The 26,285-nt window shown below is 36.9% G+C and overlaps 1 protein-coding gene across 2 annotated transcripts in view; it reads right to left on the bottom strand.

Moving 5' to 3' along the window:
* LIPC (lipase C, hepatic type) overlaps positions 1-26,285 on the bottom strand; it is a 65,221-nt gene that overhangs the window by 17,891 nt on the left and 21,045 nt on the right. The gene's annotated exons all lie outside the window — the stretch shown is intronic.

Raw genomic sequence — 26,285 nt, 5'->3', positions numbered from 1 at the left:
GAACAGCATTTTCAGAAATGTCTATTAAGTATCTGGGATGGCATCTGTATTTAAGAAAGTGGGAGCAGGATGAACTGTGGTCTTATCAATGTTACAAGCTTAGAAGAAAAAAACATGAATATAGAGAAATTGCTGAAAAATGGAGTAAAATAAAGCAAAAGCTTACAAAAAGCACTTTGTAACATGCAAGCCTGGTGTTTCTTTTGAATAAGCCTTCAGACTGTTTATTTATCTGAAAATAATCCATATAATAAATTATTACTTAAGATAGAGAAAATGGGGATTAGTAGAAGAAAAGTTAGGGTGTGACGAACTAGGCAAATGAAAGGTTACAGTTCTTTGTGTTGGAAAGGAAACTTTTAGAGTGGAGAGAGTTTACTGATGGAGTTCCTTGGGGGCTGTTTTTTGGTTAATTTTGTTTAATATTTTCATTAAAGAAGTAGGCAGGAATGGTACAAGACTGACAAAATTTGGGAGGTATTTGCTAACACTGAGGAGACCAAAATGTTAAACACTAAGAGCTTGATGACCTTGAAAATACAGCAACAGAAACAGGTAGAAATGTCACAGTATGAAGTGCAAGGTCATACAGTTGATAGGAATTTCTCTATAAATGGGGGTCATAAATTGGAAGTGACACAAGAGCAGAGACTTGACTGTAGTAATCGGTAACAAAACTGACTATGAGTCACTTCTGTGATTTGGCTGTGAGAAAGGAAAATATAATTCCAAGGTGCATCAGGAAGATGTTTTCAGTAGGAAGAGAGAATATTAGTGCCAGTAAGTTAAGGCACTTACTAACCACATACAGAACGGTGTGCATAGCTCTTGTTACCAAGTTCAGGTGATACCAATTCAAGCTACAACAGCTGCTCAGCAGCACTGCTAAAATGGTCAGGGAGGAGGCTTATGTTTTTATTAGACTTAAATTGTGAAATATTCTTGGAGATGAAAATAACGTATTTTATTCACTGACAAAGAAGTTAAAATTATCTGTGTTGGAACAGAACACACATCAATTTTAGTTCTTATATTTTTTCTTGCATAAAAATTCCTTAATAAAACACTAATATTAGAAATATTGTATTGTATTTTATCTTCTAAGTCAGCATATTTACATTTTTTTCATCACAACTCTTATGTCTGCAGATGTTTTCAGAAAACATCTAAAATCATAGCATATTCATTTCTGTATTATATTTGCAAATGTATCCTGAGGTTCTATGACATTGTTTTCTTGATAAGATTTTGATAATTTACAAGGTGATACTGGTACATTTACAGATAAGCCTTTATCCTGTAAGCCTATTTAGTGACGGGAAACTCCCATATTTATATATTTGCAGTAGTAGCATCTTACAATGCACAGTACAAAGAACCCTAATGTGAAAGCATGCTGGTTTTGGATCAGACTGTATTTTTGCCACATGTCAGTCTTGTTACAAACTTTATTCAAGGTTTTATTTTAGTATAATGATAAGACATGATACAAACAGCATATTTAATTTGGTTAAGTGATGGAAATTCTGGCAAGAATACTCCCAAACTGAACTGCACTGGATGTGCACTGTTTTCTATTTGTTGCTAATTATTGTACATTCCAAGTAACTCCAGGCAAGGTTTCATAGCTAGGAAACATCATTGTAGAAAGTTGTTCAGCCTTTTACAACAGCTGGAATTTAAAAAGCTTCAAAGTTAGCGAAGGTTTGGTTCTCAAAATTCTTAGCTTCAGTCTCACATTTTTCTTTAATAGCACTTTTAACTGTGATATCTAGCTAGGAGTAAGTCTGATCATTTCTCTGCTACAATGTCTACTTAAGAGCATTTCTTTTGGATTTTTTTGCTGTGAGAGGACTCGGTTTCTGAAGAAAGTAATATTAGGAGAAAGTGAATCTAGATAAAGAATCGAAAATTGGAAAGAGTTTTAATGATGTTGATATTCTTAACCTCCAGTTTATCCAGGCTTTGGTGAGTAGTCTCTACACAAAGATAAGTATTGTGTTCTACTTTTAGCACAAAAAGAAAAACAAGCAAGCACAAGTAACTTGTGCCTGTTCCATTGTACACATCCTTTCTTTGTTTTATGCCTTGTTTTCATTTTCTTTTTGCGCGCTCAGTGTTTGTGCAATGCAAAGGTGCTTTGTCACTCTCCATATTCTTTGTGCATACTACAGAAAACAAGTCTAATAAATAGTTGTTTTCTTTATACATCGACTGTGAAAGTGCTGTGTTGCTTTAGTGGGTGAGCTTTTGGCTTGCCAGTAAGTCTGAGAGAGGGAATTAAAAATACAGTTTGAACTTCTTCATGGCTGTCAAAAGTTCCAGTAGAATCTGTTGTGTTATTAGACAAAGAACTGCTACGATCTGTCAATACACGTAATGACTTGGAGAAGGAAATAGAGTCTGAAGAGCTTGGCTTCTACAACAGACTTTTGCTAAAAATATCATACCAGTGACTCGGTGACATGATCGAAGGGAACTGCAAAGTTTCATAGGCGAGTTTACAAAAACAACAAAATAAAACTGCTAAAAATTTTCCCATGCTAGTTGCAGCTAAGAGTGCCGAGATCTTCCTGAAACTCCGAAGAGTTTCTCTTTGGAAAATTAGCCCTTACCCAGGTGAGTGAGTTGATGACCTGATTTCCTTTTTCTCTGAAGATCCTACTCTAACATGAATTCTTTCAGGAAAGGCAATGCGACATGGCCACACTGATCCATGTGCTATCTCACAAATTACCTTCACACAGAGCAGCATGGTAATCACAAGCAAGAAATGCTGTGACTTCTTGATACCCCAGAGGAGATTCAGCCCTTTATCTTTCCTTACTTTGTGTTAATGATGTTTCTGTGAGGTGCAGTAAAGACTGTAACTGAAGACTGGGTTTGTAAATACTACTCAACTGTAATATAGCAAAGTTTCTTGTAAAATGTTTTGTGGTTAGTTTTGGCAGAGAAACCAAAACACTTTTACATTTCACCTGAGTTAATCATGCTTTCTTGCTGAAAAGTAAAACCAGAAGAGTGATCCCAGCTGAACAAAATGAAACTTTTTAAATTGGGATTAAAAAAAAAAAGGACAGATGCCTGCATACCTGGTAGATGGTATGGTAGCCATCCAAATTCAATGCACATTGGGACGTGCAAGATAAGAGTTCAGTTATTGTTTCTCACAATTAGCATTTAATTATTATTCACATTATTAGTGTTTATTGCTTTAGGTGATGTCCATCCTGCTTCTAATAATGTGAGCTCCAAACTAAGATGAAAGGAGCATATGAAGAATAATGAGAAAGCTAGTAAATATGAAGAAATAATTTTTTTCTGTAAAAAGAGGTCTTGCAAATAGTAATAATAATGATAATTCCATATGGACCAAACTCAGATTATTTGAACTAAATCTTCTGTTTACCTGTAGAAGCAGGTTAACCCAGGACAGTGATTTGGATTGAATCACCCCAAATGATAAGGCATATGGTTTTCTTAACAATGGCATTTTTGGAGTCTCCTTTGAAATTTACAGATGTGATAGTAATGCTTTAAGGCTTGTAAATGAAAACTTTACTGGAAACTAGACAAAGGTCTGGACACTGGCCAGGGTTTGAAACCATGAAATATCATATGCTTTTTTGGGGAGAGATCCAGAATCTAAAAGTATTTCTTTCTATATCATGTCTGATTGGGCATAAAAATATGACTATAATATATCTGCTTCACACCACAAAATTTGCCTAAAGATGTGTCAGGAATGAGGACAAAGTATGGTAGGACTATGTAATGTCAAGAGCAAAATTTTAATATTTGCTAAGTCATACATTTTAAATTCATCTTATGGTACAGCATAAAAAATTTGATTAAAATTGGCATTCCCAATTAAGGAAAGTAACTTTTCTGGCTAGGAAAAACAAAGTTCAGCATCCTTCTTCCTGTCATGGAACTGTACAGGAAGAGTTTCTCAATAAGGTCTCACTGAAGAGGGTTGAAGAGGGTGTTTCAATGGAACTCACCTAATCCATAGACAATTGAAAAATTAAGTAAACAAACCTGAATGGAAGCTAAAATTTCAGCTGCTGGTATGTTAAGGACACTTAAAAATCATACAAGTAAGCATGCATACACATCTCACTACCTAGACACAACATTTTTTCTGGTTGCCTTCTGACCCTTACTGCAGCCTCCCTTCATGTTCATGAGTGGATTTGTCTGAGCTTTAATAAATGTCCTTTATCTTTTGGATGGTTTTTACTGCTTCTCATACATGGAAATGCTTCCAAAAGACTGCTTATGTATTGTGATGTTATTTTAGTTATTTTAGTTATTTAAGAAACAAGTGATAACTATTGTTGTCCCCAGAATTCTGTTGTGAAACTGAGCAAAGGCAGTGACATGTTATTTTTGTTTGGGCCATGGAAAGTGGAATATATCACAGATCCCCTCATTTCCAATGGCCAGATGTTTTTTCTGTCACTTAAGAGCTAATGACATGGAAGCATTCAGGTCTCTCAATTTGGCAAATGCTTCCCTTAGAGCTAATCTATTCTTGCTAGAAGCATAGTTGTCAGTGTTCCTGTTGGATATGGAAAATCCTCTTTGCTAACCCCTTTTACTTTGTTTAGCACTGCCTGTCATAACCTCCAGACTGTGTGCTTTCTAGGGAAAGCCATTTGCTGCAACAGACACAAAATGACAAAAATTAATAGTAAACTATTAAACATGTATGGTAAAGGAATCTTCAATCTGAAAATCCTGAAAAATTTAAGCAATAGTGTGTAATATGTAAGTAAATGGTACATTTCAGTTGCTCTATGTTTACCTAAGCATTATATATCTCTGTGGGCAAAGTTTCTTGTACAATAGCTGACACAAAATCAGGACTGTACTTCTGCTATTTAGTAATGTATTCAATCAAAAAGATGATGGGAATAGATTGGAAACATTAGACTAGCTTTTGTTTGCTTTTGTATTACTGATTTACAGCAGTATCTTGAAGCAGGGTGTGGTCCATTCTCTATTTTGTTGAGATTAGTAGTTAAGGTACTTGTATATAAGATGATTTTTATTGTTTCTGTCAGTTCAAGGCTTTTGGATGCTGTTAACTAATGGTTGAAAGTTCCATCTCATGTAGTTCCTAGGTGAGAACTCTAAAACATGGAGTGTTTTGGGGAAATCCAGGTCTTATTGATTGCTCTAGAGTCCCAGGCAAGATAAGGCAGTCAAAACTCAGGTCTGTTGATTTCTTGGTATATTATCATTGTGCTTAAATTTTTTTATATCCTCATGCAGTTCCTTTTTATTTTTCACTCTCCTTAACTTGCTCACCTTGCCAAATGAAAAGTAGGTATCACTCAGAAAAGAATGAATGAAAAAATAGCAAGCAAGCAACAAAAATCTATAGCAATTGGATTAAAAATGATGAGGTCTGTTTAGAAAGAGACTTTTTGGAAAAAGCTTCCCTTTTTGTTCAAGTTTAAATGAATAACGAGTAGTGATACTTTTCTCAGCATCAGATGCTCTGTCTGAAAAGTATCATAGTTTTCTGAGCTGTCATTTCTTGTTTCTCCTGTCTTATATGCATGCACACATGCCAAAGATAAGTCAACAGTCTCACCATGAGTGTGGTTGGTACCCAAACAGCCCTGAAGGGAGAGAAGAGGCTGTTAACTAACCATTGTTAAACCTCTGTTAACATACTTTTAACCCTCTGTTGAAAAATCCATGAAGAGGAGAGCATATGAAACCATGCCATTCATACTGACTTTCTTCCCTGTGTGTTTCATTGCTTTAAAATCATCCAGATAATGCTACTAACGGATGGTGTTAGTGACTCTTGGAACTGGAAGAAAGATGTGTTTAGAAAGAGGCTAATATAAGAATTCATTGGAGCTGGTACCCTGTTTTCATTAGTGAGGTAATGATACTGTCAATGGAAGGTATGCATATGAGTGCCTGTTCAAAAATTACCTCCTGAGTTATCGGGGATGATTATGTCTGTGATTCTTTACCATTAAAGTGCAGAGGATACTTTTTTTTTTTTTTTTTTTTGAAAATCAGACCCATCCAATGTCTAGCAAAAGTCAAATTTCTAATTCTTTACTAAAACATGATTACCATTTGGAATTTTTTTTTTTTTCTTTTTCTGGTGTCTAAATACAGTTCATCTTTCCTGAACCCATTATTATCAGACACTGCTATCATGATTTGAAGCACTGCGGAAGACACGGTGGTCTGAGATAATCCATACAGACTCATCCCACAGTTTAACAAAGGGAAGATTGTTCTGTTCCACTCTCCCTGAACCTCCCAGGTCTGTGTTCTTTATTTACCTGGGCTATTTGTGGAAGGGGTGAGGAACCTGGAAATTTGTTTGCAGATGTGATTAGCAACCACAATGCTACAACTGTCAGCAGAGATCCATATCCCTATCATTTACTTCTATTCAGAATTAATTTCTGGGTGCAGGAAATTGGAGAAAGCAGAGGATGTAATGTCCTGTTCAGTAATAGCAGAATTATGATTTTTAAAAAGTTATTAACATGTTAGTAAGGAGTTTAGACCTAGACGATATTTTTCCCTCTCTTCTTTAAAAATAAAGTGCTTTCTAAAGGAAAAGTAATTTGAAAAAACACCCAGCATTGAATTCATGGCATATACAAGAACTGTAAAATATATTCCGAGTATTCAGTACAGATCATTGTTTAGTACAATTTGCTTGCTTGGTGGTCTAAGACATGAAGGAGTGCAACCTACTCTCAGAAGTTGCTTATGTCAAAATAATTGATAAAAGACCATTGTCAGTTCATTTTAAATTCTCTACTTATGTGTCTCCTGCTGCTGTTTATTTGAAATTGCCTCTCTTGAAAGCATTTGGACAGGTGGTAGAGACAGATACAAGGAGCTTCAGTTTCTCAGAGTGCCTTAAATGGGAGTATGTGGGGATCTGGAGAATAAAATGAGAACATCAAAACAAAAGTCTTGCTAAAAAACCTTGGAAAAGATGATGAAAGAGATTAAATATGTTTTGGTTTCCACTTGCTGTTGTGTGTCTCTACTATTCAGAAACATATCTCTTAAGTCACCTATGAATCAAATAATGCATTTATATTTAATGGTTTCAAAAGAGGGAGAAATAAATGCAATGTAACCTGTCCTTTAAGAGACAAAAACTTCTAAGAGACAAAAACTAGTAGGTTATCCTTTTGCTTTCCTCTAAATTATCTGTTTATTATTTACATGTATTAGAGCATGTATTTTTATTCCTCTTGCTAAATTTGTGTTTCTGTCATTGGTTTTGAACACTGGGTTGCCTCAAAATTCTCCAAAGAATTACTTCTGATTCTTGTGCCTTACTCTTACTCTTTCTCTTCCCTGTAAAACCCTTCTTTACTATGTGAAACTTGTGAAAAATAAGTTTTGGTCTCCTTTATTTAGAACCAAGTATTGAAATGATGGTTAGAACAGAAGGCAAAGAAATAACACCCACCCTCCCAACTGTTAACTGTTCCTTTTGTCTTTTTATATCAGGTGAAAACTTCATGGAAGAATGCTGATTCTCAAAAGCTTGATATTTCTTTTATTGTCTGATTAAGTTAGGTAGATAACTTTTTCCTTTTTTCTGTCCTTCATTGTGACATAATTTAAAAACATTAGTTAGTTCTCCATTTAAAAATGTGAGTTTAAGTACAATAATCAATAAGCTTGTGAGACTGTTGTTGCAAAGAACAGGGAAACCAGTGCGCAAAGAAACCAGCAGTGCCTCTCTGTTTAGAATTCAGCTCCTGGGTTCTGGGCTGATGCACTGTGCAGAACAATACATCCAAATCTCTGTCTCCTCTCTTGAAAAGGGTGCAGAAGGAGGCACCAACCACACCACTGTTGAACAGCTTGCATTATTTACAGGGTAACAAAAATGCTGTACTCCGAGTTTCCTCATCTAAAGCAAAATACTTCCAAATATGAACGTTAAAGGGCTACTTGTGCAATGCATAATTGCTAAATTAAAATTAGTACCCCAATGGTTTAATCTGACCTAATCTGAATTTTATGAACAAAAATACTGGAAAAGCATTACAGTATGTCTTTCTAGGAATGCTTTGGACTAGCACACAATCTAGATCTCAAATTGTTACTATAAATTAATGTTAAAAAATAATCATCTCTCCTCCATCTATTACCTAACCAAAACTTTCATAGTTTCAAGTAAGATTTAAAAGCAGGTAAATGTTAGAAAAAATACTTAATGCCCTTCATGAAAATCCTTCCTTTCATATATGTGCATGACTAAATTTTTTTGGCCAGGGTTTCTGCCAAGTTATTCAGATGCCTGATTTGGAGCTTAAATTTCCTTTTTTTTTGATATTAAAAGCAAAAAGAAGAAAGAGTCACAAACTGCCTGGGTGAAATATATATGTTCATATGATGTTACTAGATAGAGGAAGGGGCAAATGAATAATGACAAATGTGAAGCTAAGTAGATTAGGACTTTTCAGCCAGGAGACAACTAAGAGTGATATGGTATAGAGGTCTATAAAATCATGAATGGCATGGGGAAAATAGAGGGGGGATCACTTTTATGTCTCTCCCAGTGCAAGGTGTAAAGATTATTTTCATAACAAAATATTTTTATAGTGAATAGCAAAAGATGATGAAATGGTTCTCCTCGAGACATGTATTTAATCTGTGGAATTCCTTGCTGGGTGTGATGTGAGTATTAAGCATTTATATAAGGTTAGTTGGAAACTGGAAGTGTATGTAAGAGAAATCCAGTGAGGATTACTAAACACATAGACACCACCACTAACTCAGGAGATCTGTGAACTGAAAATGGTTGATGACTGGGAGAGTACACGGGGGAAGTGCTGTATGTATATGTAAACTTCCCCTTCTGAGTATGCATCTGCTTTTGGCCACTACTGCAGGTCGTTGAACTAGATGGACCTTGGGTTTCATCCACTACAGTCACTCTTATGTTTGATGTAGAGCTACCCAGCATTACTTTTGACTTAGATTTTGGCTGGGTTTTGAAACAGAAATAACCTGTGAAAAATAACAGGTTTTGGAAAATATTTCAGTTGAAAACTTTTTTCATTCCCTCTTTACATCCAAGTTATCAGTGTTAATATTTGCTGTTGTTCAAAATCATTAATTGTCTGGCAATATTTGTTAATTGGTAGTAATTAAAAAAATAATGTTGAAATCAGAATTGATCAACAGCATATTTAGGCTAATTTATGTTGAAATGTCTGGAGCTTTTATTTGCAATTTTGTTGCTGTTGAAGTTTTGGCTTTTTATCTAGTTTGGGCTGGAAAATGTTCTTGGGATATGAAAATATTTTCCTCTTCAGCTCTAGTAAAAAGTCAGGTCAGCTCTTACCCTGGAAGAGGTGGACAAGAGCTGAACAGCAAATACAGATCAAAGGATTCAAAACTGTATATATACTTGCTTATAACATCACAATTCAGAGCATTGTTTTCTTCAATTTTATTTGTAAGGGACCACAAGAAGACTTCTATTGCTTTCATGCATGTCCCTTGGAACCATTTCACATATACTGACACTATCATGACAGGAGTAAATTTTTATTAAAAAAAGACAGTCTTGCAAAATATAAGACATTTTTGGAGTTGTATTTTAGGATAGCTGTGCTGGAAGTGGGAGTTTGTTTTCTTCCCATGGCCTTACTTTTTTTGCTGTGTGATCCTGCAGTGAAATCATTTGTCTGGTGCCAACTTGCTGAGTCAGAAATTCAGCAGAACTTCTGCATCACAGCGTTCTGTAGGACAAGTAGAAATTAAATATATGCAGCAAGAATGTGTGTTTGAAGCTCAGGTGTCCTGGTTTCAGGAAATTTAAGCTCCAAATCAGGGAAAAAAAATAACAAGAAACTTACAAGAATGAGAAGGTAGAAACATTAGAATCTTTAGAATATTAGCACAGGAAGGCATTACTGAGTGAAACTCACTCGCTGGGCCATGGCATGACCCTCCAGGCCAGACTGCTGCATAATAGCTATATTCCCTGGAAGGCAGAGCCGAGCTGGTAGGTGGTGGCTGTAGGTGTGGGTATAGTATTCATACGGACAGCCAGCCTTGTCTGCACAGGGAAGTTAGTGAATTGTAGGTTTACTTTATGAATTTTTCGTACAAGCTATTCTCACAAACTCAGCTTGTGAATATTTATGCTTGGCACCATTCTGATACTCAGAAAAAGACAAATGCTTGTCTCAGAGTTTGCAGAAAGGCAGTGGGAAATGAAGAGGTCAATGATGCCTGGAAGATGATTGAGTGTTGCAGTGGAGAGGAAGAAAAAAAGAAAGGGGGGGGTGGATTTGGATGAGTTTTAGCCTTAGGACTGTAGTAACAATGACAAAGAGACCATACAACTCTCCAGCACCAGGCAGCCAATTGATTAAGTGGGGGAATCTGCCTAGCTTGAGTATAATTAAATCCCAGTCTACCAAAGTGGCCTTTGTTCAATTCAAGGAATAGGACTAAGCATCCAAAGGTCTCAGTCTGAGTGGTGACTTGACATCTGATCCCTTAAAATTTTCATACTTCCAAGAAATCTGTATTTTAGAGGAAATATTGGGAAAAATTTTAAGGATATGTTCTTGGGAGCTATATTTTGCTTTAATCACCCTCTCCTCCCTTCTTGTTTCCTTTTTTCTTGCCTCTCAGATATGGTCCTGTTTTTTTCCATTGTGTCCTTTGGTTTTTTTGTTTTTTTTTTTAATAGAGTTGTTTTATTTTTACTGGTTTTGTCTGAAAGCCTTAGTTAAGCCAAAATAGCTGAGGGGAAATCCTGTTTTTGCAGCATATAGGAAGTGTTTGCTTTGACAATCACTAGGTGTGTTCATCTGAGGAAGAGATTGATGGTTTCACTGATACGGTATCAAAAGCCTTCGATCATTTCAAGCATACCCTGAATTTCTCCAAACTCATCTTTGACAGCAGATGCCTGTACTTATTTCTTCTAAAACCTCTGCAGTGCACAGTGCTTACAAAGGTTATCTCCATGCAATTATGTCCAGAAATGAGACTTCTTATCAAACATTGATTTTTTTTTTTTTTTTTTTAAATTAGAGTTTTTAAGAGGAAGGAAAATTTACTGTGGACATATTTTAAAGTAGATTCTGCATACCGAACCAGTGTTAGAGTTTTTATTATTGCTGTCATACAATTTTTGTTACTATTTTCCTTGTATAGGTGAACTGAGTCCACATTATAACAATTGCTATTGCTTGAGCCAGAGTTCGCAAAAATTTCTCAAGTACTTTTGTGTAGTACTCTAGTACAACTCTCTCTTTTAGTAAAAGTGGTCATGCAATGGTGTCCTACAAAGATTTGTTAGCATAAGCTTGGGGTGAGCGATTATCAAAATTGGCAAAGCTGTTGCTGAGCTCTGCAGGCCTTTCCAGGAGTCCTGTGAAAACTATTATGCAAGATATTGTTTTGTGGAATACTTAATACTATATGCATCGTACAATGCAAAAAGTCATTAAAAAGATGAACAGCTTATAAAACTTTTATTAGTTTTATCCATTTCACCTGTAAGGCCAGACACCTTTGCACACTGTGATTCCAATCATAGAGACAAGATGTATAAAATGATCAAAAATGTATTTTAAAAGTCATGATGCTAAGATCCAGTAAATTAGATGGCTACGCAGCCAATTTGTGTCCCATTCAAAGCCTTAAATCTCAATTTCAAGCAAGATAAATCTGCCTCGGCAGCACTGCAAGGGCACACAGTGCTGGAATTTTAACCTGCTACTACAGTGACAGTGAGAATTCTGTTTCTGGGCCTCTGGCAGTATTTGGGTTTTGGGTGAAAAATTCCAAATTTCGAATGGGGAGAGAAAGAAACACTTGTTTTGTTTCCTGGTGACTTAAAAAATTGTAGGTTTTCAAGCTGATGTGAGTCCAAAAATCTGGAAACCAGTAGCAGTAAATATGTATTAGAGGGCAGTAAAGTAGTATCTAATGATATGTTAGAGTATAATTTGGTTCGTAATTATCCATTATAGCTATATAATTTGTATAATTATCTCAGGTAGTGTTGTGTAAAGTGCATACAGACACAGAAATACATATTTTTATAAAAATCTATACACAATTGTTAAATGCTATGTATAAATACTACCTGTGTACTTGATGAAGTATACGACATTCCCCTCATTATTACAGTATTTAGTATGAATGAAATATTACTTTGGGCATTTGTATTAGAAGGTTCAAGTGTTTGATATTCAGAGACCATTTACATAAAATGTCCATGAATGTTTCTAAATTTTCACTGTGCATTCATGCATTGCTGAACACTTTTTACAGGCCCAGAGCATGGTTCTTAATGCAGGTGAAGGACATGCTAACGGAACAGCTGCAGTAGCTTGGATAACCTTGAAAATGCTTGTACCTACAGGGTGATTAAGCTGGTTTCTTTCTGAATCTTTCTCACAGTATAAGCAATGATGACTGCCGATTTGCGCTGTAAAAGGATGTCTATTCAGCATATGTAGCAAAGGAATCTGTAATTATTTGGAATAATGTAATCTTCCCATGAGTCAGGATCTCTCATTTAAGAAGCTCCCTCTTGGTCTTTCCTGAGTATAGCTTTCTTTTTGCTATGACCTAGTGTCCATATCTGTATGAAGTATTTTACTGTTTAAGAGACATTGCCTACTTGAAAAGTGTGTTTGTTAATGTAAACATTATTCTGGAGACACAAGTGAATGCATGCCCCATTTAAAGCCTAATAATTGACACCCAGTGCTGAAAGACAGGGAGGAAAAAAGATGTCTTTTAACACTGTGGTATCTTCAGCATCCAGTAAAAAAGGAGTGGTGAGAGGTGTGCTTTGAATAGCCCTTGCTAGTTTATGCCCCTTAGCACCGTAATGATTTGGATCTCTGGAGGAAAGGGACATGCTGGCTTCACAGGGGCAGAGGAGGAGAAAGGCATAGGAGGTGCTAGGACTGGAAGAATCCTCTTGGTCTGCTGGAATCTTCCCCAGTTCATCTCAGTGAGACAAATCTGAATAAAGCTGGAGGATGTGGTTGGTCCACAGACAATTTGTTGATCATCTTTCTTTAGTCAATTTGTATACGTTAGTGTATGAAAAGAGAAATATAAAAATTCAGAGACCCATAGAAGGGCAAGCACAAAAAGAAAAAGAGAAACATGTGGGGGTTTTGTTGTTTTGTTTGCGTGGCTTTTTGCTGGGTTTTTTTAAAAAATGATGTCTAGACAGATAAAAAGGTTGTTGACCAGGCATTGACTAAAATAAGGGACCATTTCCTCTGTGTATCCATCACAGAAAGGCAGAGACTGTTCCTTTAGGCGTGATTTCAGGAAATTATTTATGTTTGTCAACTACCTTTCATTTTAATGGGTGTTGCAAGCACTCAGCACCTTATAGGATTGGGCTATTTGTTTTCTTTGGATTTCTGTGTTTCTTGCTAGCCTATTCTTTAACCCTTTCTTCTAGCTCTTCAGAAATCTGTTCTCCTCCTTTCCTCCTTCCTTCTGAGCCAGAAGTTTTAAGTGCTGTCTGCTCACTTGAAACCTTGGATAAGGTAAAGCAAGAACGAGTAAGATGACTCTTCCTGAAAATTCTGTGATCAGACTTTATGCTGCATACTTTTTTGCCCTGTTTTACAGGTCATCCGAAAACTTCTCACTGAAGGCAGCTGGAAGGAGAAAATCCAGATTTAAACTAGGGGATAAAAGTATATGAGGAGTACAAAGCCTCATTCTTCAGGGCATAAGTCAACCACTAATTTCCTGGATAAGTTCTAAAATTTTTTTTTCTGGATTATTCAGTCTTGATTTCTCTCTGACCAGATTTTTAGAGTGTCTCTGGTTTGATCTGTTATGTTTGTTCCTGTAGTCCTAGGTGTTTGGGCTTTGACAACAGTATGTCAGATTGACAGAAATTTTAACATTCACTAATCACTGGATTATTTTTTTATTTACACGTTTGTTGTTTATCAGTTGCAGAATGACATGAACCAAACTGTGAGGAACAAAGTTGCTTTCCATATTTTGAATACATAGAAATTGATGGACAAAATCACTATGTTCCAAAGTGAATTATAGTATGATTGCTATGTATTTGTTTTCTAGGACACCTGAAAGCACACACAATTTTTTTCAGTTAGTATATTAGTTATAGATTGCTAAAACCTATTTTGAAACAATTGGGAAAATGAATAAATGTATGAACTACAAGTATTATTTGAAAGTTTGGAATTCCAGATACAAAAAGCGTGTCCCAGTAATTTTCTCTAAGTAGGAGGTGTCAGCAGAACAAACTGAAAGCCAGGGACAGACAGAGGAAGGGTGCTGCAGGGGTAGAACAACCAAGGGATGCTTATGTTGGCCACGATGGTTTTGGTCTGTGAACAGAGTTTCAGTCTCCCAGCAGTCAAAGCCTTTTTGTGAACAACATGTTCCTGATGATAAAAACTATACTTTGAGCAAAAATACTTTTTTCCCCATGACATTGTTTTCCTACACTGGATGGGGTTTTATTTTATAACTATTTTCCATGTTGGAAGTGCAAACTGTCTTAATTCATCAGCTGCTCTTGCTCATTCTCTCTAGACTCCTTCCAGCTTCACAAATGTATGAATATGAGAAGAGAAATCATTCTCTGGAGTTTCTTTGATCTCTGCTTGTGATATCTTGTTGGGAAGAAATTTATCATAACTTAACTGAACCATGAATGAGTTGTTGAAATTCTTCATGTTATTAGATTTGCTGGTGGATGGATAATGAAACAGCCTTGTGTTCTGTCACCAGGAGCTGTTCAACAGAATCCAACAGGGCAGCACAGTGAAACTGTGCTGAAGCCAAGTTTGCTTTGCAAAGCAAACTGGATCTGCTTTAGTGGAGAAAATTCAACAAACATGGAAAATATTAAATATTACTATACATTTGTGGGGTTTGTAAGTTGGAAATATGAAATCTTTCTGAAAGGAGAGTCCATTTTGCTAAATGAGGTCTCATCTTCCAGAAGTAGAAATGCAGGGATTTTGATTGTGATATTTGCTGGGATTAGAACAAAAATCCTCCATAAACTTAAAGGTGAGGATGGGATCATTAAACAATGGATATATTAAATCTGACAGCCTGGAAAGCAAAAAGAAAGAATCAAGGGTTTAGTTGCCACATGGCTAAAAGGAAGTTGTTCAGAGTTTATCATGCAATAGCAAGGGTAACAAAAGGCCTGCAAATTTTCTTTCAAAATCAGTGGGAGCTGGGAGTACTTAGTACCCTTCATGAGTGCTGACCAGTTTGTGGTCTTTCACCTCAAGAGTTTTCTCTGCTGCTGTTGTGCCCTAGAAACATTACTCCACTTAACAGCTTTGTTTGCTGATCAGTGACATAACTTCTGACTACTATACTGCTGCAGATTTTAGATTACCTAGTTTCGTTCATGCCCAGGAAGTGAGTGTGACCTGCACAATATATGTATATATGATATTACTGAATTACAACTGCTTTGGTTAAAAGGAGATGACAATCAGCTGGCTAGTTAGTGGACCTCAGTGCTTGGATGCTTTCCTGCAAGATTCACAAGGGGAAGTTCATAGAAGGTTTGTCCCTTCTATGATAAAGGTTGAGTTTGATCATGTTGAATTTGGCTCCCTAATAAGTAGGCTGATTTGCAAAGTTTCCAAGTAGTCCTGTTGTAGCTTAGAAGAAAAAGGACAGGTAGACAAGTGTTAATAGCCTTCAAGTCTCAGTAAATCAGCACCTGAGTAGAGTTAGTACACAGAGCCTTGAGAAAGAACATCTCATCAGATGCCATCACTAAAAGCACTGTATGCTGACCATCTCTGAACCTGGATACTTTGCACATAAGTAATTAATACTTCTTGGGAAGTAAGCAGTGGGGTATGCTTTGTGGGTAAGGTATTAGTTGATCAGTGAAGTTATTAATTTCATATCCCTGTCTGTCACAGAGATGCACAGTAGCCTTTCTGAAGTCAAGGTTAACCTCTCTGTAGCCCCTGCATTGCCTTCTGCCACTTTGTTACTAGTTACCTTTGGGAACAGCTCAGATAACATGTAGGTAAAATTAATTCTAATGTATACTAGAAAACTTCTGATAGTGGTGACAGCTACTTACTCAGTTTAATTAATCTGGTGGCAAAGAATAAATCTGCTAGCAAAAGACATAGGCTTGTAGAAGATTTTTGGCTTTGAAAAAATGCATTGTTTTTGAGACTTTATTACATGAGAAAGAAAGCTTGTGTCTAATGTCCAGATTCTGTAGTCTTCAGTGCTTCTGAGTCCATCAATTTGTTTTTCTTATACAGAAATAGTCACCTACACACCAATGGGTAGAACACTTTAGCTAACTGGTAAGAAGCTGGGAGCAGTATCACTGATGAAATAACTGATAACCTTGTGCAACTGTTTCACAGCGGTTTAGGAAGAAAGGAATATGGAAAGGAAAGAGGTTATTTTAATTTAAAATATTGTGATCAATGTAAAACAAACTGATGTGTTTATGCTGTGTTGTTCTTTCTAAGCATAAATAATTAGATTGAGTCTGTCTACATTCTACTTGCGTTTTAAGATGTTCATTTAACAAATCTTTTTGGACTCTCATATAAATAATACATATAATGTACATATTAGTACAGCAGAGTAATTTTCCTGAATATAATAACTCTGAGAATTATTTGCATTCTAGTGGTACTCAGAGGTCTATTCAGGATAGGAGCCCCATTGTGGCAAATGTTACCAACCATCCAAGAAGATTAGGGGAACAGGCTTTTGTTCCCCTGAGAACCATATTGGTTTAGAAGAATTTTTCATGAGCTTGGCTCATGTCCTTTTCATGTCCTTAAGCCTCACTTCTGGGGTCTTTAGGTATGTGTCCCTGTAAATCAATTTTTTATGGCCTTAAGATAATCTTATGTGTTCGGCTGGCACATTGGAGCTAATTTTAAAAAAGATGCAGGAGTGGATGTACCTAAAAACAGTGGGAGAAGGCATATGTCACTGAGAGTGGAGGCATTCGGAATTAGAAATTATTGCTTCTAGAGGCAGTAGGTGGTGTTGGCACTAATGCTTTTCAGCTGGTCAGGATCCCTGCCTGAGGTTTGCTGGGCAGGGATGGTGTGCTGCTTGTTGTAGTGTGTTGTGATGCCAAGCTTGGTGCCAGGATGTGCACTGTCATACTTTGCTCTGTAGGGAAATAGGACTCATGAAAATTTTACTGAGACATATACAGTATCAGTGAGGGTGGAACCCCCTGCTCCCAAGGCAGGGCCCAGGCCTGGTCCTAGGAGTTGTACATCCATGGAGGCAATAATGGAGACCTCAGGGGTCTCACTCCCCCATTCCTGAGCAGTACAGCTGTGACTCTTGCATTCGTCTGATTCAGTTCACTCAGCCACCATGTGAAAATTCACTTTTCTTTCTACTGGGTTAGTTTGCTGTTGGCTTAGCAAGCTAAAAAGACTCTTGCAGAAATCAGTTGTCAGCATAAGGAGTAAGAAAGAAATGGGATCACAGAACTGATCAGGCAAAAACTCCAAATGTGAAAATCAAAATGGAGGCAGAACACATCTAAAGACTTAAGCAAAAAGTTTGTCACCCAAAAGCAGTGATTGTAGAAAAATTTACATTTTAATGTGCTTAAGATTATTCTGTGAAAGATATCAACATAGCCCGCTCAAATCTTCCCTTATTTTTCCATTAGCATAAGAAAAAGTATCTTTGAAAGTGCCTGGAAAGCTGATTTTATAATCTCTGTGTTCATTTGACTAGCACAAAGTATGTAGGCTCAGAAGTTAAAAATTCTCCAAATAGTTACAGACCAATTGTATTTGGGCAACAATGTGAAACTTCATAGGAGTGGCTGGGAAAACCTAATGAGACTCTCAGAGGACAGCTGGAAGCACATTCCTCTTTAATGCTTGAGAGGGGACACAGCAGAGCCAAAAAGTCTCCTGAATGCAATGTGGGGGAAAGGAACAGTTTGTTATCGATCCAGAAATTGCCATCTCTTACATTCACAATCCCAGAAGAGAGACCTGTGGCTCAGCTGAACAGCCAGATAGTAATTTTCGCTGCTTGGTGAACAGCTGCCATTGCTGAACATGGCAAGCCCACAAAAAGAACTAGAACAATGTCAGAATGACAGGTTTTTCCAGCCCTTCTGTGCAAACTATAGATGTGACAAATAAAGGCATCAGAAGATGCATAATCAGAATTATCATGCAATCGTTTATGAGAACAGCTGTGTGAGTAAAATCCTAATGGTCATCCTTTTGATACTCTTGACCAAGTAGCTGCATTAGGGCATGTAGCAGAAAGGGAGGAGGCTGAACCATGAGCTTGATCCTGTAATACTCTGCGTAGGGGCACTCCAGAGGGTATAGCAACAGCTGGGTGCTGCTGCAGATCAGAATCTTGCAATTATGGTTCTCTGTGAATGTGAGAAGACACCAGTATCTGGAGAGAAGGAAACCTGAGTGTGCAAATATGGAGATTACCTTTCTGTGCAGAATTTAATTTCTGCCTAGTTCAATTCCGCACTGTCCTCTTAACTACTCTAGTTTGTCAAAAACTGCTTTCCCATGTTGTGCATGGGTGGTGCATATAACACTGAAACTTAGGCTTCTGACTTTGGTTGGTATGTTTTATCTAGAATCTGTCATATTTCGTAGAGCAAAGAAAGTTGGACTGCTATTCATATGTAAAGAATTAAAGACCCAAAATGGGAGGAAGTCTTGTATAAAGCAGTAGTTAAAAGTCCTTCCAGAAGGCTTCTTTCTTTTCACTATATATAAATTCACTTTGCAGTTTAAAAACATCTTTTTTTTTTTTTTTTAAGCTTTTGTAACGATAGAAACAAAGCTATTTGGATGCAGGGTTTCCTTTGTATATAAGAACCTGAACGTGCTTTAGAGTATATAACTGTGCTGCAGAAAACCAGTACTTTAACACTTATTACAAAGGAGCATATTACAGCAGTGGACAGGCATCCTTGTCTGCATCCATCTGTACCAGCGAAAAGGTTACCACCTTCAGCTTTTTATCACCTCCCACCAGCCAGAGATTACCACCCTTACTGTCCTGTTGCCAGTGCTCCAAGGTTGGACCATTGCCTATTTGCTGCAAGGAAAATCAGCTAGGCTACCTCAAATCACCTATTTTAACTGTTTAAACTAGCCTAATTTATATTACTTGAACAAATTGGGGCATGCTTACATGAACTGACCTACTGCATGAGTTGGATAAAAATATCAGATTTCCGGAAACAATGAGAGCTGGGGGAGTGCTACAGGCAGTTACCCTTGACTAGAAAAAGGATGTTTGTTCACGGCCTGAGACACACACATGCAATGATTCAATAACTTCCTGAAGACTACCTTACTGAGTTTTTCTTGATTCCTTAGGATTTCAAAATGGAGGTCAGGTATATTGGCTTGCGTGTAGTGCTTGCTCAGTCCTGTTGTGGACATTATGATTTTTTTACTGTAGTTTAAAGATACAGAAATTATATATATATATATATATATACAGCTATAAATAGGCAGAACCTATGCACTTTATTGTCATATTCTCAGCAAGCAGTAATATCAATTTATGAAATTTCTGTAGCCAGAAATAATATCAAATTGTTCCCTTTATTAAACTACAGAAAGCTCTATAATGATCCCAATGCCCTCTCTTGTGCCTGTAAACCACCATTTAGTTCATCTTTAGTGACCAATGTGGTAGCGTAGTCAAAATGTTACACAGATAAACAGAATTATTTGCCTCTGAGTGTCATGCCTGGAACACCAAGTGGGTGAATTCATCTGCTTTGTTATTTAGCACTACATTTGAGTTCAGCCTAGAATCCTCAGAGCTAAAGTTTTACATAAAAAAAGAAAGTTGTAATATGTCATACTTTACGTGGCTAAGTCACAGAAGGTGATGATATAATATACACTGCCAGAACATTTTGTTTTCGTGTCTCCTCTCTCCAATTCAGTGCATGATTTCATTTTCCCTCTGGTCCATCTCTTCAGAGCTATGATAATATCCAGTAAATGTTCATATCAGTTTCCTCATTTTAAAAAAACCACATTGCTTTTAATATTTGCTTTAGGAAATGTTGTAGTCTCCTATTGTATTGTGCTGTTTATATGGACTAAGCAAATCCACATGCCGAAATATGAAAATCTTCCCTGTCATATACCAAAGCAATGAAACATAGCACAGTAACATTTGTTTTATCAAAAAAGATGCTGTGCATACCGCTGCACATAGGAAATTCATCCTGTCATTGGAGCAAGTTCTAGAGCTGGGGACTCTTCAGTCTCCCTGAACGTCTCCATATATTGACAGTCAAATAAAAAAAAAAAAAAAAAAGAAAAAGAAAAAAAGGTAATATCAACATCACCTCTGCTATCTTGGTTATTATAATTGTGCATGATAATAGAAGTGATCTCAGACTGGAGACTGCTTTTTAGGCTGGAATAATGTGAATGTTTCAATGCTAGCTGCCAGCACTGCCTTTGTCCACTGCAGAGTCAGCTTCAGCCAAGTTTGTTCTCATTCATGTGTGCATCTTGGCTGAAGAATGGCATTTCTGATCTGGTAAAAAATAGAAAATAAGCTGAGCATCACCAGCATACTAATGGAACCCAAATTTCCTCACAGCTGGTGGTAGACCAGTGAATGCTGCTGAATGAACCACACAGCACTGTGACAAGGAGGCACCTACTGAGACCTATTCACCATCCAGTTCTCAGGTTCTCCTTGGAGATCTCCATTGAAAAACAAACAAAAAAATCTATAGAAAACCCCCAGTCTATTCCAATAGTGTGACAGTTGTCTTGGGTTTATCAAAGGCTCAGAAATTTAATGAAATCAGCATGGACACTTGGACACATAATTTTTAGCAAAGAAAATCTGCAAAGACTGTATTCTGCCCTTTACTGACAGGGAATAATGGTAGCAGAAACATTCTGCAACAGTCATTCACTGTTCTAGTGATCTTCATATTGCCATGAGGAGAGGAATAGATAGAAAGTACATTCATACTGGTATCTGGGACAGTGTGGGAGTTAATGGTGCAGTAACAGAAAAGCAAAGGTCTAAGCATCCATGTGCCCTAGCTCAGCATGTCAGACTCTTCTCTGTGCTGCTGGATTTTTTTTTCTTCTCTCTACAGTACACATCATGCATCTCAGCTGTAATAACCATTTTCTTTCTATTCTCTAATGAGAGAATAAATTAACAGAGGATGTTTTTTAGCCAGGGAGTTATAGGTGCTGGTTTGTTTTCTTCAAAAGCTAACAAAACAAGTTTGATTTTAAAAGTTCTAGAATTAATAGAGAAACTGTTGTTCAAGATTGGTAAAATGCTATTAAAAAAAAAGGAAAAAATGTCTCTAGTAATAATTTTTGTACTGTGTGAGCAGACACTTGAAAAATTTATTTTTCTCTGTATAGAGTCTAGGGAGAAAAGAAAGGATATATTTGAACCTAATTCATCACAGAAATAGTTCTTACTAGACTGAAATTATTGAGCAATAGGTTTGGACGATTCTAGGGGGAAATCTTGGTTAGTGAGTCATTTTGTATTAAATGAGCAGGTGAGTTTGGCCATGGTTCACAGTAGTAATGAGGTCTAGCTTTTGAAGGTTACTGCTGTGTTCTCTTTTTTCCAAATACTAACTTGCCTGTTCAGTTTTAACTAAGCACATTCTTACAAAAGTTCTCAGTGATGGTGTTTACAAGGAAGAATTCTTTAGTGGCATATCATGCCTCTGGTTTTGGAAACTAAAAAACCAAAACAAAACAAACAAAAAAACCCACCCTCACCCCCACCCCAGCTTTGTGGTAATTGAATATTCTGGTAGGTATAGCTGTAGTAAACTTTAACAGAAGCTCAGTGTTGTGTGTACTCATAACCATATTGATTTTGATAGAGTAAGTACATGAAGAAAACAAGGAAAGTAAGCCTGACTTAAACAGTAGGGACATATAATTATTTAGATGGACACCTAGATAGTAACTCTGTTGATGGTGACATTTGGTAATGAGAGCTGTTACTTCCCAGCAAGAAGTTCAGGTTAATAAAATGCTATGAAATGATTTGACTTGACATATTTAAGAAATGTAAATTTTACAAGAAAATATGGAGTGAAGTCATTATACAATAGGTTTTATTATTTTCTTCTGCTTTTAGAATTATTAATTTTCTATGAATATTACATAAGTATTTCTCAATAGGATTTGAGAAGTTATGTTTATTTTCCTGTGTATGAAAATGCTGACTGTATTTCTGATCCAAAATGTTGGGGAGGTAGTAAACCAGCTATTCCTACAATTATTTGTTCTGTAAAGTCTTAGTAATTTAACTGCCTTTAATCTAAAGAAAGAAAGAAAAAAAAGTCACTTCCATCAACAACTGAGGGTGTGACAAGCCAGTGGAAAGTAACAGAAGATGGTTTAGGATAATCTAATTATAAGGAAAAAACCAACAACTTACACTGAGCTAACTGAAGAAAACAAAGCCAAAGAAAACTTTAAAGAAAAAAAACAAAACCACCCCCCACCACCTCCCACCCCAATTTTAGTTTAGTGCTATGGTTGTTGTCCTGCATATTTTGAGTGTTCCTGGTGCAATCTGGATAACACAGGCAAAATGAGAATTTATAATCATATTGAATGTGGAGAACACATTTGCTGCTGTCATTGACAGCAATGGGCAACTACCTCTGTTCTATACTTTACAGGTATTTTCTATTGATCCATTTTTTGCACTGCATCTGATATTGCAGATGGTACATTGTTGTGATTGCATTTAATGATTAAATTGACATTTCACGCTTGGCTGTTTGGCAGGGGTTTTTGTTCTGTGGTGTTCTTTTTTTGGGAAAAGTGTATATCTGATAATAGATAGTCCATATGCAACTGTGTTGAGTGCTGGTGGATATTGCTTGCTTCTCAGGCTCCTGTGGCTATCAGCTGGAGATATATCACACATTTTCCAAGGGGGCTGGGTCAGTTGTTAGAAATGAAAGTGAAGCTATTTGTCCTCTTTCTTTTTCATTTCGTTTTGTAGCAGCGTCATGGATTTTGTTCAGATTTATGGGAGACTGCCTAGACTAAGAAACTGTCATTGCAAGCAGCAAAAGTCAGTCTCTACTCAGTTCATTTTGAATTAGAACCATCTATTACCTCTTAACAGTGAGTTTAATAACTCCCATAATTTGCCACTACAGTTTCACATAAAGGGCATGTTATTTTTTAAGATAAATATATTTTCTTCTACCTGGACCTGAAAAATCTATTAGCAAAACTTTCCATTAACTGAAGGAAGAGTTTCCTTTATTTTCCACAAGTTCTTTCCTAACCTTTCAGGTAATTAATTGTAATTATGCTGTGATGTAATTATAGTGTTTATATTCTAAGTATTCTGAATTCTAACTTTATGCAGCAGTTATTCCAGCTTTTCAGTAGATGACTCTTCTGTCGTGCTGTGCAGTCCTGAGGTAGTGCTCTGTGTTGTAGCCAGTTTGGGGGCACGTTTGTTGAAATGTAGGGAGAATTATTCCTTAAAATGAATGTTCATTTTGTCCTAAACATACTTCCTTCACAATCTTTCAGCTTTATTGCTTCTTTTATTAGCAGCTTTGCAATTTACTTAGTCCTGGACAAGGGCTTTTGGGGAGTGGAGGTAGGGATTATTTTGGTTATTAACAAACCTAATGCTGTTACTCTTACACAGGTATAGACTTATTTATGGGGGCAGGCTCTGCCCCACATGCATTTTGTAGCTGCTACCCTAGCTGGACAGACCTTGTCAGGACAATTAAAATAATTGGTTAGCACAAGAGCTTAGCAATGGGTTATACAACCTCTGTCATAATGGTTCATTTTACAAAACCATCCTGGGACATGCTCACCCACCCTTACCAGCTGAACTTTCCTAGTCTGCCACACTGAACTGACCTGGAATTTTCACATCAACATATTTTTGTGGGTATTTCCTGGTATATCAGACTGTGAACTTCAGAACACACTGGAGGCTTCCCAGAAATAACGAGAGATCACAAGGGCAGGGCAGCGTTTCTCGTGGTGCTTCAGTATGTTTGCAGTTCCAACTAGAATCAAGTGGAAATGAAATAACAACAAATTTGACCAAAGTTCTTAACCTTCCAATTTAATTTTAATTGCTTTTTTATATGTTAGATTCTTTTCTGTCATCTGCAGGACAGTCCTTGGTGGAACTGATGCCTCTATTTCCTTCAGGTTTGCAGAATAATTCTTATGTCCCTAATATAGTTCTCCCAGCTCAGCTTTTACTGGCACATTTTAAATAATGAAATGTTATTTATCTGAAATATATGCCTGAAATATTTGTGGAAGAGAAAAAATATCATTTAAATATTTTCCTCCAAATTCTAAATAGAATTAAAATATTCTTATTGTATGAGAAGTAGAGAATAGAAGGACTATAAACGTGCCATTGGAAAATGAAATTCTTGTCCACATTGGCCTATCTCTTTTGTCCCTGACACAAAAGTGAAAGAAGCTAGCTTTGTATGAGGCCAGAAGTTCTCAGCTGAGGTCTGACAACCTATTTGTATTTCTGCTATCCTGAAGTCCAGGTGAAAACAGAGTAGTCCATGGTTGGTTCATAATCCTTTAAAGGGTTGTTACTATCTGCTGTAATGAAGGAGAGTTCCCAGGCCACTCTGTGTTGGGTCTGGAAAGAATGTAAAATGGGGGAAACATTCATAGATTCCCCATTCTCTTTGTCCAATAGGTTATTAATAAAACATAAAAACTGTTTAAGTCATAATCTTGCTATAGTCAGTTCTGTTTGGACCATATATTCCTTTGGACAGGAACCATGTCACATAGTGTGTCTGCAGCACAAAATCATCCCAAACAGCAGAGGCTGCTTGGGACTGGGTGTGGGACAGCAGCAGCCACAGCCCAGAACTTCTACTAATTAAATTCCTTTATTCCTTCAATCAAATAGCTGTTATATTCTGTTAAATGTAGTTTGGCAGTAAAACATATAAACAAGTTTACTGTAGCATTTCAGCCTAGGGTAGAGCTGTTTGCTGGCACTGAAGTGTCCTAAACTTCCCAGGCAACAGACTACAGTTGAGTCAGTTTTCCTAATCTTGTCCTTGGCTCTGCAAGATGTGAATCTGTCAACAAGTGAAGAGTTTGGTCAGCATGCAGGGAACATGCCCGGACAATCCAGCACAGTTACATATGTGATATAGGTGGTGTAGATGTGAAAACACAGTATTCACATCCATTACAGCAGCAGTCCTGGGCCGCCTGTTTTCTTCCCATGACTACAAGGCTTTTGACTTAACTAGTGTTGTGCTTTGCTCTGTGCCACTCTGAAAGATAACTCTATCTGGAGGCATAAATTAAGTCAGTGTAGCCTTGAGATATGCGTAAAATCCTTTATGAGTTTAAATCCTGTTGCTGCTGTGTATTAGTTTTGGACTAGACGTGCCTAGGGCGTGTTCACTGAACATCATTCATTTGAACAAAATGCTGTAGTGGTTACGCATGTGACACTGGAAGTGAGTATTTAAGGAAGATGTTGCTGACTCAGAGACCTGTCAGATAAAAGCAGTATTCAGAGAAGACACAACAGCTGACCTGTTTGCCAACTTGAATACAAAGTTAACTTTCAGTACCACTGTGCAGACTGAATGTATTTACTGAAAAGGAAGGCAGAGTATCTTGTGGAGGAAGAAATATGGAGCTTTGAAGTCTGGAGACAGACAAGCTTCAAGTTACTTATGGGATCTGTGATAAAACTATTGCTCAGAAAAATAAGGGGTTTGGAGGACTCTATTTGTATTTTTCTGTTTGTCATTTAATCTAATTGTAAATTCTACAAATTGTGAGTAAAACGTATTAGTACATGGGACAATTTGGCATGCATCACAGGAACTGTTAGTTGAGGCCAATCATTTCTGCAGTGGTTGGAGAAATGGACAAAGAAACAAGAGAAATGGAATCTGAGCCAGCAGTAGAGCTGAAATGAGAGAATAAACATCTCTTCAAACACCAAACCTTATGGAGGATGCCTAAAATTTGCCTAGGTGGTTGGGCCTTCCTCTAAAAGCTATTTTGCAACAGATAATTAATGCAGACAAGCTTCTAGGTATCTTTCGTCTTTTTGCTATGCAGACAAATCAGTTTCTTTGTAACAGCTTCTGATGTTTCAGACAGCTGAAGATTATGACAGGATGAAATACTTCTCTATTTAATTATCATGTTTTTAATTTG

This window comes from Harpia harpyja, chromosome 14 (assembly GCF_026419915.1).
Source record: "Harpia harpyja isolate bHarHar1 chromosome 14, bHarHar1 primary haplotype, whole genome shotgun sequence".
NCBI classification, from domain to species: domain Eukaryota; kingdom Metazoa; phylum Chordata; class Aves; order Accipitriformes; family Accipitridae; genus Harpia; species Harpia harpyja.
The sequence above is the reverse complement of the archived record's forward strand: the minus strand, read 5'-3'. Positions and strand labels throughout refer to the sequence as shown.